Below are 15,528 nucleotides of genomic sequence, written 5' to 3' on the forward strand. Positions count from 1 at the left end.
TTACCTAAAGGGTTTTCTACTTTATACCTGTCATGGATATCATACCCTATTTGCCCGTGGGAAGGATATACCCCTGGAATATGTGTTTTAACACATTTTCCTTTCCATTGTTCTGTTTAATCTGATAACCATATTTTTCTTTCCATTGTTTGGTTTAACCTTTCTTGTGATCTATATGGTCTAAGCAGTAATATTCTCCTGCTTATGTAAAAACCTCGTTGTACAATTCTGTCAGCAAGACCATGTTCCTATTGTTGATGACATTTCGGTAGCCATCACTGGATGAGAACTTTGCCTATTGGTCCGCCTCGTTCAACGAGCAGGAAAATGATTCTCTTCGTCCCTCGCCCTTGGTACCAATGTTGTTGCCGACATAACGGATAGGCTATCCACTTACATGCCTTGCTATCATGACCGTTCAAGATGTCAGTGTTGTTCCTACATTTAACCCACATGGTGGGCCCATAACCCACAGTTCCACAGGATCGAAACCTGACTCTCTTGTACACCCTGTTGTCAAAGTTATCCCTTGCGCTTCGTTTCGTATGTAATTCGCGAGCCACCTTCCTAGTGATCAATTCTGGTATCGAACACAATACTTATTCCCATTGCTCTGAACCCCTTTCACACTCTGTTTCAGGCAACGAACGATTGCCTATCCGTTTGAAACTTCTTATTGCACCTTCTTACCTTGCTCTCGATATTTCCTTAAGTTTCAATTCGAGAGTCACTTTCCGCCACCTTCCCTGATGTTATCGACTAGATAGTCAACCTTGTAGAGGTCTGTTCTTACGGAATACCCCCCCTTATTCTGTCGTAAGTATGATGGAGATCCTGAAGAAAGGATGCCGACTTCATCATGATGACTGAAGCAGAGTAATGAAGACATCAATTCCATGGGTCAACCACTTCATTAAGGGCAACCAGGACCAAGAAGACTCGCTCTCTTACTCCCCCTCTTAAATCTCGGGACGAGATTTCTTATAGTGGAGGAGAATTGTAACACCCCGGGTGTCATGCCACAGTAAACTCCTATTAATGGTGACACATCATCATAATTAATTTTTGCTAATCATCACTTTGTTCCAAACCGACCTCAAATTCAAATTAAAAAAAGACAAGTTAAATTATTATTTCCTCAAACTATAAATCTAAAATATTTGGATATTAATATAAATCCCCATGAGCAATTTTCATGTTGAAACCAATGTCATTTGACTCATCGGGTAATCCCTAGTATAATATAAAGATGTCCAACAACAAATAAAATAGCCATTTCATTTTGAACAAATAATTATACAATTCCATTTGACTTCAAACTTTGTCGGCCTCTTCACTTTATTGCCTAATAATTGTGTCCTAATTTTCACATTAACTAAAGTCACTTGAAGGCAAAAACTAAATAGAAAACAACAACTAAAATGCAAGTAGTTAAATAAATACATGAAAACAGGCAGGACCTAATCTACTGGCCACTTTGGCCCATAAAGCTCAATGGCAGGCCCATCCCACCTAAACCCCCATGTCACCCCCCTTCCTCTGTTCACCTCAACCCCCATGGACACAATACGATCGTCCACGGCACCGATGGCCACGGGGCGGCCATCAAGGTCCCCTTGCGCCCTACTAGGTTGCCCCCGCACGCCCCGCCAACCCAAGAACCCCCAGGGCCCCTTCCCCTCGCTCGCTCTCTCTTCCCTCGCTCAATCCCGACGCGGCTGCCACCGCGGACAACCTCACCGGCGAGGCCATCGAGCTTCCCCGACGTCTAGGGGCTGGTCCAGGAGATCCGCTCGCCTCTACTGCTTCGACTGCAACCACGAGATCGAGCTGGAGTGCTCCTCCCCATCGCCGATGACCCGCCTCCCTGCGCCATGGCCGCACCACCTTCATTGTCGATTCGCCTAGCTCCGTCCGTCCCCGGCAAAGCCGACCTCACCATCGAGATCGCGGTGAGCTCCTAGTCCGATTCCCCCTCTTCTCCGGCTCGATCCGTTCCGTTTGTGGTCGTCCCGTGAGCTTTGTCCACCATGGCAAAAGCTCAGTGTCCGCGTACGTGCACGCTGCTGCTCCTGTGTTGCTGCTGCTTTCTACCTACTGCTGCTTGCCGCTACTCGCGCCGTCACGCCCCTGTGCCCGCTCGAGCGCTCCTGCCCATAGCCTTGCCACTACTGCCGTCCGACCGCGCCCGCCTCCGCCGCCTGCTGCTCGTCCGACACCGCGCCCATCGCTCCCGGCCGTGCCCGGCCCTGCTTGCCGCCCCACGCATGCACCTGCGCCTGCCTGCACTCTCACGCCCGCAGCCACCCGCAGTTGCCGCCGCTAGTGCCCGCTGCTGCTTGCTGCCTCTGCCGGTGCGCTGATGCTACGTTGCCGTTGTGCTATGTATGATGCTCCTTGCGCCGTTGCTCTGCTTTAGCTACTGCTGCAGCTGCTGGCTGTGGCCGCCGTGCACTCCCGTGCGTGCGTGCGTGCCCAGCCATGTATAGTCGGCTTGCTACTGCCCAGCATGGCCGGCCAATTAGATTAGTGCTAGATTATTTTTAGGTTAAATCAGTAGCTAATTAGCCTAATGTGGAGATGACATTTGGGCCCCTTCGGTTAACTAAATGTTTAGAATAAGTCTAACTTCAGTTAAGTCCATGGCAGTGGGGCCCCACCACTAATTATACTAATTTAATCAATCCAATTAACACATGAGTCAATGACAGATGGACCCCCCACCTATCAGTTTAACCAGGTCAATAGTCAACTCAGTTGACTGTTGACTGGGCAATGGCCCACCGGTCAGCCTCTCTGGCTGTGTACCCATTTGGGTACACATAGCCATTTAGTTATTCATTTCGAATTACTAATAAATTTAAAAAACAATAAAACTTTGGAAATTCATATAAAATAATTCATAACTCGGATGAAAATATTTTATATATGGAAGTTGCTAAGAACGACGAGACGAATCCGAACACGCAGTCCATTCGTTCACCACACATCCCTAGCATAGCGAACATGCAACTATCTCTCTCTCTGATTCGTCTGTCCAAAAACGCGAAACACCGGGAATACTTTCCCGGATGTTTCCCCCCTTCGCTGGTAGCACCTAGTACTGCGTTAGGTCACCCCTAGCACCGCGTTAGGTCACCCCTAGCACCGCGTATTGCCATGTTATGCTTTGTGATGCTTTAATTGCTTTGTTATTTATTGTGTTCCCCCTCCGTTACTTCTTTCCGGTAGACCCCGAGACCGCGGTTGAACCGGTGATCGACTACTTCACCTTCGAGGGTTTGTTTTTGTCTGCAGAGCAACCAGGCTAGCTCCCCCTTGATCAACCTGATATCGCCTATTCCTTCTCTCTACTGCATGCATTAGAGTAGTGTAGCATGTTACTGCTTTCGGTTAATCCTATTTTGCTGCATATCCTGTCCTTGCTACGACTGTTGTTACCTTTACCTGCAATCCTAAATGCTTAGTATAGGATGCTAGTTTATCATCAGTGGCCCTACATTCTTGTCCGCCTACAATGCTATATTATCAGGTCATGATCACTCGGGAGGTGATCACGGGTATATACTTATATACATAATATATGATACATGTGGTGACTAAAGTCGGGTCGGCTTGTAGAGTACCCGCGAGTGATTCACGGATTGGGGGCTGAAAGGACATTTGTCCTGACGGCCCTCTGGGTGGATCTTTGTGGAAGAGCGACATGGCAAGTTGAGACCACCTAGGTGAGAGGTGGGCCCGGCCCTGGTCGGCGTTCGCAGTTACATCAATTAACACGCTTAACGAGACCTTGGTATTTGATCTGAGTCTGGCCACTGGCCTATACGCACTAACCAACTACGCGGGAACAGTTATGGGCACTCGACGTCATGGTATCAGCTGAAGCCTTCTTGACGTTAGCGACTAAGCGGCATGCGCCGGGTTGGACCGCGTAACGCAACTTCCTTTGTAATGGAGGTTGCTAGGTCTACTCACCGTCCGCGTACGCAATGTGCAGGTGTGCAATGGGCGAGGGGCCCAGACCCCTGCGCGCATAGGATTTAGACCAGCGTGCCGACCTCTCTGTTGAGCCTAGGTAGGGCTACGACATGTTGATCTTCCGAGGCCGGGCATGACCCAGAAAAGTGTGTCTGACTAGAGGGATCGAGCGTGTTGGGTAATGTGGTGCACCCCTACAGGGAAGTTTATCTATTTGAATAGTCGTGTTCCTCGGTAAAAGGATGACCCGGAGTTGTACCTTGACCTTATGATAACTAGAACCGGATACTTAATAAAATACACCGTTTCAAGTGTCAGATACAACTCGGTGATCGCTCTCTCACAGGGCGACGAGGGGAGAATCGCCGGGTAGGATTATGCTATACGATGCTACTTGGTGAACTTACCATCTACTCTCTTCTATATGCTTCAAGATGGAGGCTGCCAGAAGCGTAGTCTTTGATAGGACTAGCTATCCCCCTCTTATTCTGGCATTCGGCAGTCCAGTCCACAAATACTATCCATTTCATTGTTACCAATGCATATGTAGTGTAGATCCTTGCTTGCGAGTATTTTGGATGAGTACTCACGGTTGCTTTCCTACTTCTTTTTCCCCTTTTCGCCAGTTATTGCGATCATATTATGGAGTCCAGGAGCCAGAGGATCCCGAGGATGACTCTACATGGAGTTCGACTTCGAGGAGTAGTTAGGAGGTCCCGGGCAGGAGGCCTTGCCTTTTCGATCATTGTTGCTTTTGTGCTAGCCTTCTTCAGGCCGACTTGTTTGACTTATATCTGTACTCAGATATTGTTGCTTCCGCTGACTCTTGTCTATTCGAGCCCTCGAGGTCTTTGGCTTGTAATATAAAGCTTGTATTATTTTAATTTGTGTCTAGAGTTGTGTTGTGATGTCTTCCCGTGAGTCCCTTATCTTAATCGTACACGTTTGCGTGCATGATTAGTGTATGGTCAAATCGGGGGCGTGACAGGGTGCCTTGGGCATCCCTAAGCTTAGGCTTTTGCCACTCCTTATTCCATAGTCCATCAAATCCTTACCCAAAACTTGAAAACTTCACAACACAACACTCAACAGAAAATCTCATAAGCTCCGTTAGTATAAGAAAATAAATCACCACTTTTGGTACTGTTGTGAACTCATTCTTTATTTATATAGGTGTAATATCTACTGTATTCCATCGTTTCCATGGTTCATACCCCCCGATATGAGCCATAGATACATCAAAATAAGCTATTTTCACATTTGGCTACACATTGTGGATTCCCTTAACTGCTGGGGATATACCCCGCGGTATGATCCGACCGGAGTTATAACCCGGCTGGGACTTGGTAAACCGGCTGACAGTTAAGACATATAGTTAAGACAGACAGTTAACCCATACAGTAAGCCGGCAGGTTGATAACCCGGTAGGAGTTAAGTCAGATGATAACCCGGCAGGAGTTAAGGAAGGTTGATTACCCGACAGGAGTTAAGGCAGGTTGATAACCCGGCAGGAGTTAAGTCAGATGATAACCCGGCAGGAGTTAAGTCAGATGATAACCGGCAGGAGTTAAGTCAGATGATAAGTCAGCAGACAATCATAAACCGGCAGACCATCATAAACCGGCACCAGCCATAAACAGGCAGACCATCATAAACTGACACCAGTCATAACCTGGCAGATAGTGCTAACTGGGTTGCCATGGGTTATGAAGCCCGAGACGTTATCAAGCCCAAGATATTAAGAAGCCCATGAAGAGAAGTCATAATAGTTAAGTCTTAAGTCCGAGTTGGACTCTACATGTAACCCGCCCCTTCAACTTATATAAGGAGGGGCAGGGCTCCCCAAAGAGGAACAAGCAAGAAGAAACAATCATAGGGCTAGACATAACTGGGAGAGCCGGTTTATGACGACTCCCTCGTGATGATAATGAGACCTAGCCTCAAACAACATGTAGGGTTGTTACCGGATGATGTTTACCGGGGTCCAAAGCTATCTAAATCCTTATCTTGTGTTGCGTCTCTCGATTCCGCTCAATCCCTCTCAAGCTACCACATAGATGCATTGGCCTCACGACTAAGTCCTCACACTAGGACATCTGCCGTGACAATTCCACGACAGTTGGCGCCCACCGTGGGGCCCGCGCATGGTGGTGTTGAGTTCTTGAAGGGATCTTTTCAGGGATTGAGAAGTTCGTGATTTGCTGGATGGAAAAGAACCGGCACAGAAGTTTACATCATTGACAAACAGTCAAACGGTATATTCGAGATTCAAGATCAAGAGAACATTAGGGCTGGATCGTGGCTACTGCCATAACTCGCCGAGATCAAGAGAAGGAATTATTCTCGCCGAAACCAAAACTACCGCTACAGAAGCTGTCAGCGGATAATCGGCGACCGGGTCCGATGACTACTGTGTCGGGTGGCTATTCGATCGGCCACGTACGAATGATTGCCGTCCACGAAGATTTCAATATCCCAAGAAAGTCCGACACGGTTCATTGAATACAATTGAAAGTGGCCAAAGATTACAACATTTTCCTTAATTAGTGTGGAGGGACCCGCACTGGGAAAGCCGCTACTCACGTAGGCATCAAATCCCCTCAGTCAGAAATTACCAAGGCAACATTTTCACTGTGGGTCAACCCTGGTTGAACGGCAGCACCAAGCCATCGTCGTTTTCCTGTAGTTTCGTCTGAACCGCCGGTCTGTTCCGAGTCAACCTCGCGTTTTTAAACCGGATCAACTTCGAGTCGCTGCTGCTCTACGTCCACAAGTCCCGCGCCGTGGGAATCGACCGTCTGTTGCTAGCCTTTTCCCCCGATGTGAAGAAAAGTCAAATCTGAAAAAATCAACTAGTACTTGCACTAGTACATGTTACAAGAGCGGCAGCCGAGTCAGAAGTCCAAGACTAGTACTAGTCCACGTCCACAAGTCCAAGACTAGTACTACTCCTACTTGAGTGCTAATAGATGAGATTACTACCTCCATCCGAGTCACAAGATTCCAAGAGCGGCAGCTGGATCATCATCAGGGTAATTTTCAAAGAAAAAACACACAGAGAAGAGAGCCACGAGCCCATGACCTAGGAACAGGTCGTCCACGGGCTCCGACTCTGTCGTTGACCCGGACCCCGAGCCTCGTATCAAGCCAGCGGCTCGCCTCCGCTGTCGCCGTGGTCTTCGCCACCGCTGTCCCTGGAGCAGGCCGCCTCCACCTCGCGCCATGCCGCGTCACGCAGGCTCTGCTCCCGTTCCGCCCACTTCCAAGGCGCCGTTGCGGCCTTGAGCCGCTGCCCATCTAAGTGCGGTCGTAAACCGCGTGCGCCTCGCCTCCTCGAGCCGGCCACAACTGCCACCGCCTCAAGAATCAACCGCCGCTCGCCTTCAATTGTCACCGTCCACCTCCGCAATGGTCAGCCCGCTCGAGCTGCCAACGCTACCGTGGCCCTGCTCCGCTGCTGCTGTGGTCACGGATGACCTCAAGATCGGTTTTACTACCTAGAGCTGCTGGATTCTTCCACCGTGGGATGCTTTTGCTGGCCATCTTCAAAACCGGCAAGGGCGAGCCGCCTTCCGCGGTCGCTGCTTCCGCCTCTTGCCTGAATTGCGCCACCTCCGTCCAAGACGCGCCTCGATGTAGCCCGTTCATCTTCGCGCCCAAGACGCGCCTCCGAGCCATGTACTGCTCGCCACAGCCAAGCTCGGTCCTGCGGCCTCAAAATAGGATCAAGCCCCGGGTTACGCCGCTTCCGAGTCAAGCCGCGCCCGCGCCCACGTCTGAGCTACCGCACCGAGTGCCGCAGTTTCAAACCGCCCGCCGGTTTAGCCTCCGCCAGGGCTTCAAGTCGCCTATCTCACACAGAATGGCCCCATGTTAAGTCACCGGCTTCTGTCGACCATCTCACCTCCTCATGGCCGCCCCGTAACCGGCCCCGCTCAAAACCGGTGCCTCTGCCTATTTCCAAACCGCCGAGCTTGTGACCCACCGACTTCAACTCTGCTGAGCTGATTCGCTGCAGCTGCTCCTACCGCCTCCGCTGAGGTCTTGCCTGCACGCTGACGCCTAGGCCCCGGCATCCATCGCGCGGATTTGCTATTGCTGCACCCCGTGCGCCGGTTCACCACTGCTACGAGCTGCTGCCATCCTCACGTGCCGTTTCACTACCCGTGACCGCGCCCTTGTGCTACCTCCACCTCGTCTCCGGTTCAAGTTGCCGGACAAGCCTGAGAGTCACGAGTGACTTGCCATCCCTGGCTGCTTCCACGGCGCCTCATTCTAGCCGGTTCAAGTTTCCGCAGGGCGAGTCACCTTTATCGTGCTGAACCGGCCAAGGCTCCACCAACGCCTCCGTGAGCTGATCAAGATCGACTATGGCAGATGCGCATCACCGACTGCTGTTGCACCGATTACTCACTGTAATGAGAACCGTCGGCCGCGTCCGTGGCCTGCGTTAAACCGCCGGCTGCTGTCGTTACTTCTGCGGACTCGTTGTTGTTATAACCTGCCATTGCTGCCGTTACTTCACCGGACCAGCTGCCGCATTAAGTTGTTACCCTGCTGGTTTCGCCGGTGCGCCGAACTACCCTGGCCTTGTGCCACCTCCGCTGCGGCCGCGCTTTGAACCGCCTTTGCCACCCGCCTTGAGCCGCCCTCGCCGTTGTTGGCTTGGCCGACTCGTCTTCGCAACAGCTCGCCCTACTACGCTTCAAAACGGCTCATGTTGCCGAGCCGTGGAGATATGTTATGAGGAAAAGGATGGGGACTGCCAAACAAGGTTGTTTCGGAAACTTTAGACAAGATTGGCTGCAGGAGGAAGACCATTGCTGGATTGTGTCCATGAATAAGAACCCGACATTAGAAGCCAGTAAAACGGCCATATCTCAGTTCCAGGGGCGAGAGCACTGGGCAAACACGGATAACATAGTCCGCTGGACGTCACCCCCGAATGGTACAGTGATATTAAACACAGAGATCAGTGGAAGAGGCCGGAGCGATAGCAACTCTGGCGGGTCTGATAGCAACATTTACAGTTTTTAGATGACATAAAAGCTCTGCTCCTGGTGTTCAGTTCCGTCCATGTATCATCAGTTAGAAGAGCTGGTTATTTAAAAAAAAAAGAGGCGGGGGAGGAGAACGTGGGCACAAGGATACAGTGGCTCTAAGCCGATTATTGCAACTGACTGACGCCTCTTCCGTAGCAATCCAAGAGTAAGGCAATCTGATTTTTGCTGTGGTATGCGGGATAAGCATAAACGCCATGAAAAAAAATCAGAGGCAGTACTATTACTCCAACTGCTAGTCTGTATTTTGACTAAGGTTGTCAGACGCGTCCGGTGATTTAAAGATTGGACAAAGTTAACGTCCGACTATATCATCCAATGTCGGTGCCCACAATTGTCTGACAAGTAACCAGGTGCTATCTTTTCTATATATTTTATCAGCACATATTAAATTGTTTGCGATCAATTACTCTGGTCTATGATATTTTTTCACAGGACCATTATTCCTTACAAAAAGGTGTTGCAAAAGGGGTGTAAGCAAATATTACTTTTGCACTAGCACTCATCCTGCGCAGGTTGTCACCCCCGCTACATCAACTCACGCGATTGGCTTATCGTCCGCCCTCGCGGCCGGTTCATGCATCCACGCCGGATTACAATGAGGAGGACAACTTGCTCGTCTGCACCGGCTTACAACACCGTGGCCAACTCATCTGTCTGCTCCCGTGGCCGACTCGGCCATGATTAATTTCAGCTTCACCATGGTGATCATCAACCCCGTGATGGATATTAACTGGCCTGACATATCAGGTGAAATCCATCCAGTATATTTCTATATTATATATTGCTTTCTTTAAAAAAGAAATTACTCCGTCTTGCAAAGTTATCTAATGTAGGACCCTAAACCGCCGTATTGGTGCAAATTTAAAGGTCGTCAGAAAATTTCCGGCTTAAAAAGAAAGATTCCAATTTAAAATCCGGTTCAAGGGAAAGCTGTCTCCCACAAAGCTTTGAAGCGCTCACTATCCGGTTTAAGAATTTCCGGTTTAAAAAAATAATCTCTCGCAAGTTCGAGTCCTTAGAAAAATTTAAAGGGACCAAAGAGAGTGTGTTGCAAAAGTACAACTCAAACATAGGTGCCCTTGGAGCACAGCTCACTATATCATTTGGGGGCTTCCTGTTCAAACATAGGTGTATTCACCAAAGAGGACATAGCGTTACTACCCTCTTGATCCGTCTATCAAGCCAATATTATCATAAGGGGCCAAAGAGAGTCTGTTGCAGAGCACAACTCAAACATGGGTATCCCTTGAGCACAGCTCACAATATCACTTGGGGGCTATGTTCGAACCATAGTCACACCTCTTGATAGGCATAAGGGCCACCAGGAAAATCATTTGGGGGCTTGGTCGTATCCTAACCATAGCTACACCTCTTGATAGGCATAAGGCCACCAGGAAAATCACTTGGGGGCTATGGGTTCGAACCATAGTTACACCTCTTGATAAGCATAAGGGCACCAGGGAAATCACTTGGGGGTTTAGTCGTATCCGAACCATAGCTACACCTCTTGATATGCATAAGGCCACCAGGGAAATCACTTGGGGGCTCTGGTCATATCCGAACCATAGCTACGCCTCTTGATCAGCGCAATGCCACAATTATGACTACTTGGGGGCTCTGGTCGTATCTAAACCATAGCTTAAACCCTCTTGATCATACACATACATCATTATATTTTGCGTCATACATTGCATCATCATTACATCATCATATCATGTATCATATGGGTACAGATATACCGGTTTATATGGCAGGAACCGGTTTTCAAACCAGGTTATATTATTCAAATCTTTAATAGCCAACACGGCTGGATTTTTATTATGGTTATCAATAACCAATATTATGATTGAGGTTTTCAAAGTCGCTTTAGCGCAATGGCTGCTATTTCATCAATGTATATGATTTATTCTACAATGGAAGGAATAGTCCTGAGTCGCTACAGGCTTACGACCCAGCATTTGGGGGCTACATTATTCAAATTGAGATTATATCAAATATGAAAGTCCCATGTCACTGCCAGCATGCACCATGGCACTTGGGGGCTAATGCAAAGTCATTCTTTCATCACCTTATTGAAGACCCGACTCATCACATTGTAATGAGCCGGCCCTTGGGGGCTACCAATTGCTCCTGTCAACAATTTAAGTATATATAATGATCTGGCCCTTGGGGGCTACACGTTGCTGTTAAAGTCTACATGATCATATTTTCAAAGTCCCTGCTCATTATTTGCATAATGACTCGGCCCTTGGGGGCTACACTGGTTGAAGTTTTTATGAGCATCAGGAAGTTACAAGTCCCAGGTTGCTGCAAGCATGACAACCCGACACTTGGGGGGCTACATATATGGAATACTCAGTTTATGACCAGTGATGAACAAACTGGATTTCTTCAAGATTGTAACATTTATATTGAAGCAAGTCTTAAGTAGTTACTACACTCCTTTCTTAAGACTTGGGGGCTACAAGTGATATGCATGTTGGGGAACGTAGTAATTTCAAAATTTTCCTACGCACACGCAAGATCATGGTGATGCATAGCAACGAGGGGAGAGTATGATCTACGTACTCTTGTAGATCGCAACGGAAGCGTTGACACAACGTAGAGGAAGTAGTCGTACGTCTTCTTCCCGATCCAACCGATCCAAGCACCGTTACTCCGGCACCTCCGAGTTCTTAGCACACGTACAACTCGATGACGATCCCCGGGCTCCGATCCAGCAAAGCTTCGGGGAGGAGTTCTGTCAGCACGATGGCGTGGTGACGATCTTGATGTATTACCGACGCAGGGCTTCGCCTAAGCACTACAACGATATGATCGAGGTGGAATATGGTGGCAGGGGGCACCGCACACGGCTAAGGAACAATCTCAATGATCAACTTGTGTGTCTAGAGGTGCCCCCTGCCTCCGTATATAAAGGAGCCAAGGGGGAGAGGTGCGCCGGCCAGGAGGAGGGCGCAGGAGGAGTCCTACTCCTACCGGGAGTAGGACTCCCCCCCCCCAATCCTATTCCAACTAGGATTCCCAAGGGGGAAAGAGGGAGAGGAGTGGCCGGCCACCTCTCCTAGTCCTAATAGGACTAGGGGAGGGGGGGAGGCGCGCAGCCCTTATGGGCAGCCCTTTCACCTTTCCAGTAAGGCAAAATAAGGCCCATATGACTCCCGGGGGGTTCCGGTAACCTCCCGGTAATCCGGTAAAATCCTGATTTCACCCGGAACACTTCCGATGTCCAAACATAGGCTTCCAATATATCAATCTTTATGTCTCGACCATTTCGAGACTCCTCGTCATGTCCGTGATCACATCCGGGACTCCGAACAACCTTCGGTACATCAAAATGCATAAACTCATAATAACTGTCATCGTAACGTTAAGCGTGCAGACCCTACGGTTCGAGAACAATGTAGACATGACCGAGACACGTCTCCGGTCAATAACCAATAGCGGGACCTGGATGCCCATATTGGCTCCTACATATTCTACGAAGATCTTTATCGGTCAGACCGCATAACAACATACGTTGTTCCCTTTGTCATTGGTATGTTACTTGCCCGAGATTCGATCGTCGGTATCCAATACCTAGTTCAATCTCGTTACCGGCAAGTCTCTTTACTCATTCCGTAATACATCATCTCACAACTACCATATTAGTTGTAATGCTTGCAAGGCTTATGTGATGTGCATTACCGAGAGGGCCCAGAGATACCTCTCCGACAATCGGAGTGACAAAACATAATCTCGAAATACGCCAACCCAACATGTACCATTGGAGACACCTGTAGTACTCCTTTATAATCACCCAGTTACGTTGTGACGTTTGGTAGTACCCAAAGTGTTCCTCCGGTAAACGGGAGTTGCATAATCTCATAGTTATAGGAACATGTATAAGTCATGAAGAAAGCAATAGCAACATACTAAACGATCGGGTGCTAAGCTAATGGAATGGGTCATGTCAATCAGATCATTCAACTAATGATGTGACCTCGTTAATCAAATAACAACTCATTGTTCATGGTTAGGAAACATAACCATCTTTGATTAACGAGCTAGTCAAGTAGAGGCATACTAGTGACACTTTGTTTGTCTATTTATTCACACATGTATTATGTTTCCGGTTAATACAATTCTAACATGAATAATAAACATTTATCATGATTATAAGGAAATAAATAATAACTTTATTATTGCCTCTAGGGCATATTTCCTTCAGTCTCCCACTTGCACTAGAGTCAATAATCTAGATTACACTGTAATGATTCTAACACCCATGGAGCCTTGGTGCTGATCATGTTTTGCTCGTGGAAGAGGCTTAGTCAACGGGTCTGCAACATTCAGATCCGTATGTATCTTGCAAATCTCTATGTCTCCCACCTGGACTAGATCCCGGATGGAGTTGAAGCGTCTCTTGATGTGCTTGGTCCTTTTGTGAAATCTGGATTCCTTTGCCAAGGCAATTGCACCAGTATTGTCACAAAAGATTTTCATTGGACCCGATGCACTAGGTATGACACCTAGATCGGATATGAACTCCTTCATCCAGACTCCTTCGTTTGTTGCTTCCGAAGCAGCTATGTACTCCGCTTCACATGTAGATCCCGCTATGACGCTTTGTTTAGAACTGCACCAACTGACAGCTCCATCGTTCAATGTAAACACGTATCCGGTTTGCGATTTAGAATCGTCCGGATCAGTGTCAAAGCTTGCATGAACGTAACCTTTTACGGTGAGCTCTTTGTCACCTCCATATTCGAGAAACATATCCTTAGTCCTTTTCAGGTATTTCAGGATGTTCTTGACCGCTGTCCAGTGATCCACTCCTGGATTACTTTGGTACCTCCCTGCTAAACTTATAGCAAGGCACACATCAGGTCTGGTACACAGCATTGCATACATGATAGAGCCTATGGCTGAAGCATAGGGAACATCTTTCATTTTCTCTCTATCTTCTGCAGTGGTCGGGCATTGAGTCTAACTCAACTTCACACCTTGTAACACAGGCAAGAACCCTTTCTTTGCTTGATTCATTTTGAACTTTTTCAAAATCTTGTCAAGGTATGTGCTTTGTGGAAGTCCAATTAAGCGTCTTGAGATATCTCTATAGATCTTTATGCCTAATATGTAAGCAGCTTCACCGAGGTCTTTCATTGAAAAACTCTTATTCAAGTATCCCTTTATGATATCCAGAAATTCTATATCATTTCCAATCAATAATATGTCATCCACATATAATATCAGAAATGCTACAGAGCTCCCACTCACTTTCTTGTAAATACAGGCTTCTCCGAAAGTCTGTATAAACCCAAATGCTTTAATCACACTATCAAAGCGTTTATTCCAACTCCGAGAGGCTTGCACCAGTCCATAAATGGATCGCTGGAGCTTGCACACTTTGTTAGCTCCCTTTGGATCAACAAAACCTTCTGGTTGCATCATATACAACTCTTCTTCCAGAAATCCATTCAGGAATGCAGTTTTGACATCCATCTGCCAAATTTCATAATTATAAAATGCGGCAATTGCTAACATGATTCGGACAGACTTAAGCATCGCTACGGGTGAGAAGGTCTCATCGTAGTCAACCCCTTGAACTTGTCGAAAACCTTTTGCGACAAGTCGAGCTTTATAGACATTAACATTACCGTCAGCGTCAGTCTTTTTCTTGAAGATCCATTTATTCTCAATTGCTTGCCGATCATCGGGCAAGTCAACCAAAGTCCATACTTTGTTCTCATACATGGATCCCATCTCAGATTTCATGGCTTCAAGCCACTTTGCAGAATCTGGGCTCACCATCGCTTCTTCATAGTTCGTAGGTTCATCATGATCTAGTAGCATGACTTCCACAACTGGATTACCGTACCACTCTAGTGCGGATCTTACTCTAGTTGATCTACGAGGTTTAGTAGTATCTTTTTCTGAAGTTTCATGATCATTATCATTAACTTCCTCACTTATTGGTGTAGGTGTCACAGAAACAGTTTTCTGTGATGTACTATTTTCCAACAAGGGAGCAGGTACAGTTACCTCGTCAAGTTCTACTTTCCTCCCACTCACTTCTTTCGAGAGAAACTCCTTCTCAAGAAAGTTTCCGAATTTAGCAACAAAAGTCTTGCTTTCGGATCTGTGATAGAAGGTGTATCCAATAGTTTCCTTTGGATATCCTATGAAGACACATTTCTCCGATTTGGGTTCGAGCTTATCAGGTTGAAGCTTTTTCACATAAGCATCGCAGCCCCAAACTTTCAGAAACGACAACTTTGGTTTCTTGCCAAACCATAGTTCATAAGGCGTCGTCTCAACGGATTTTGATGCTGCCCTGTTTAACGTGAATGCGGCCGTCTCTAGAGCGTATCCCCAAAATGATAGCGGTAAATCAGTAAGAGACATCATAGATCGCACCATATCTAGTAAAGTACGATTACGACGTTCGGACACACCATTACGCTGTGGTGTTCCGGGTGGCGTGAGTTGCGAAACTATTCCA

This window comes from Triticum dicoccoides, chromosome 2A (assembly GCF_002162155.2).
Source record: "Triticum dicoccoides isolate Atlit2015 ecotype Zavitan chromosome 2A, WEW_v2.0, whole genome shotgun sequence".
Lineage (NCBI taxonomy): Eukaryota > Viridiplantae > Streptophyta > Magnoliopsida > Poales > Poaceae > Triticum > Triticum dicoccoides.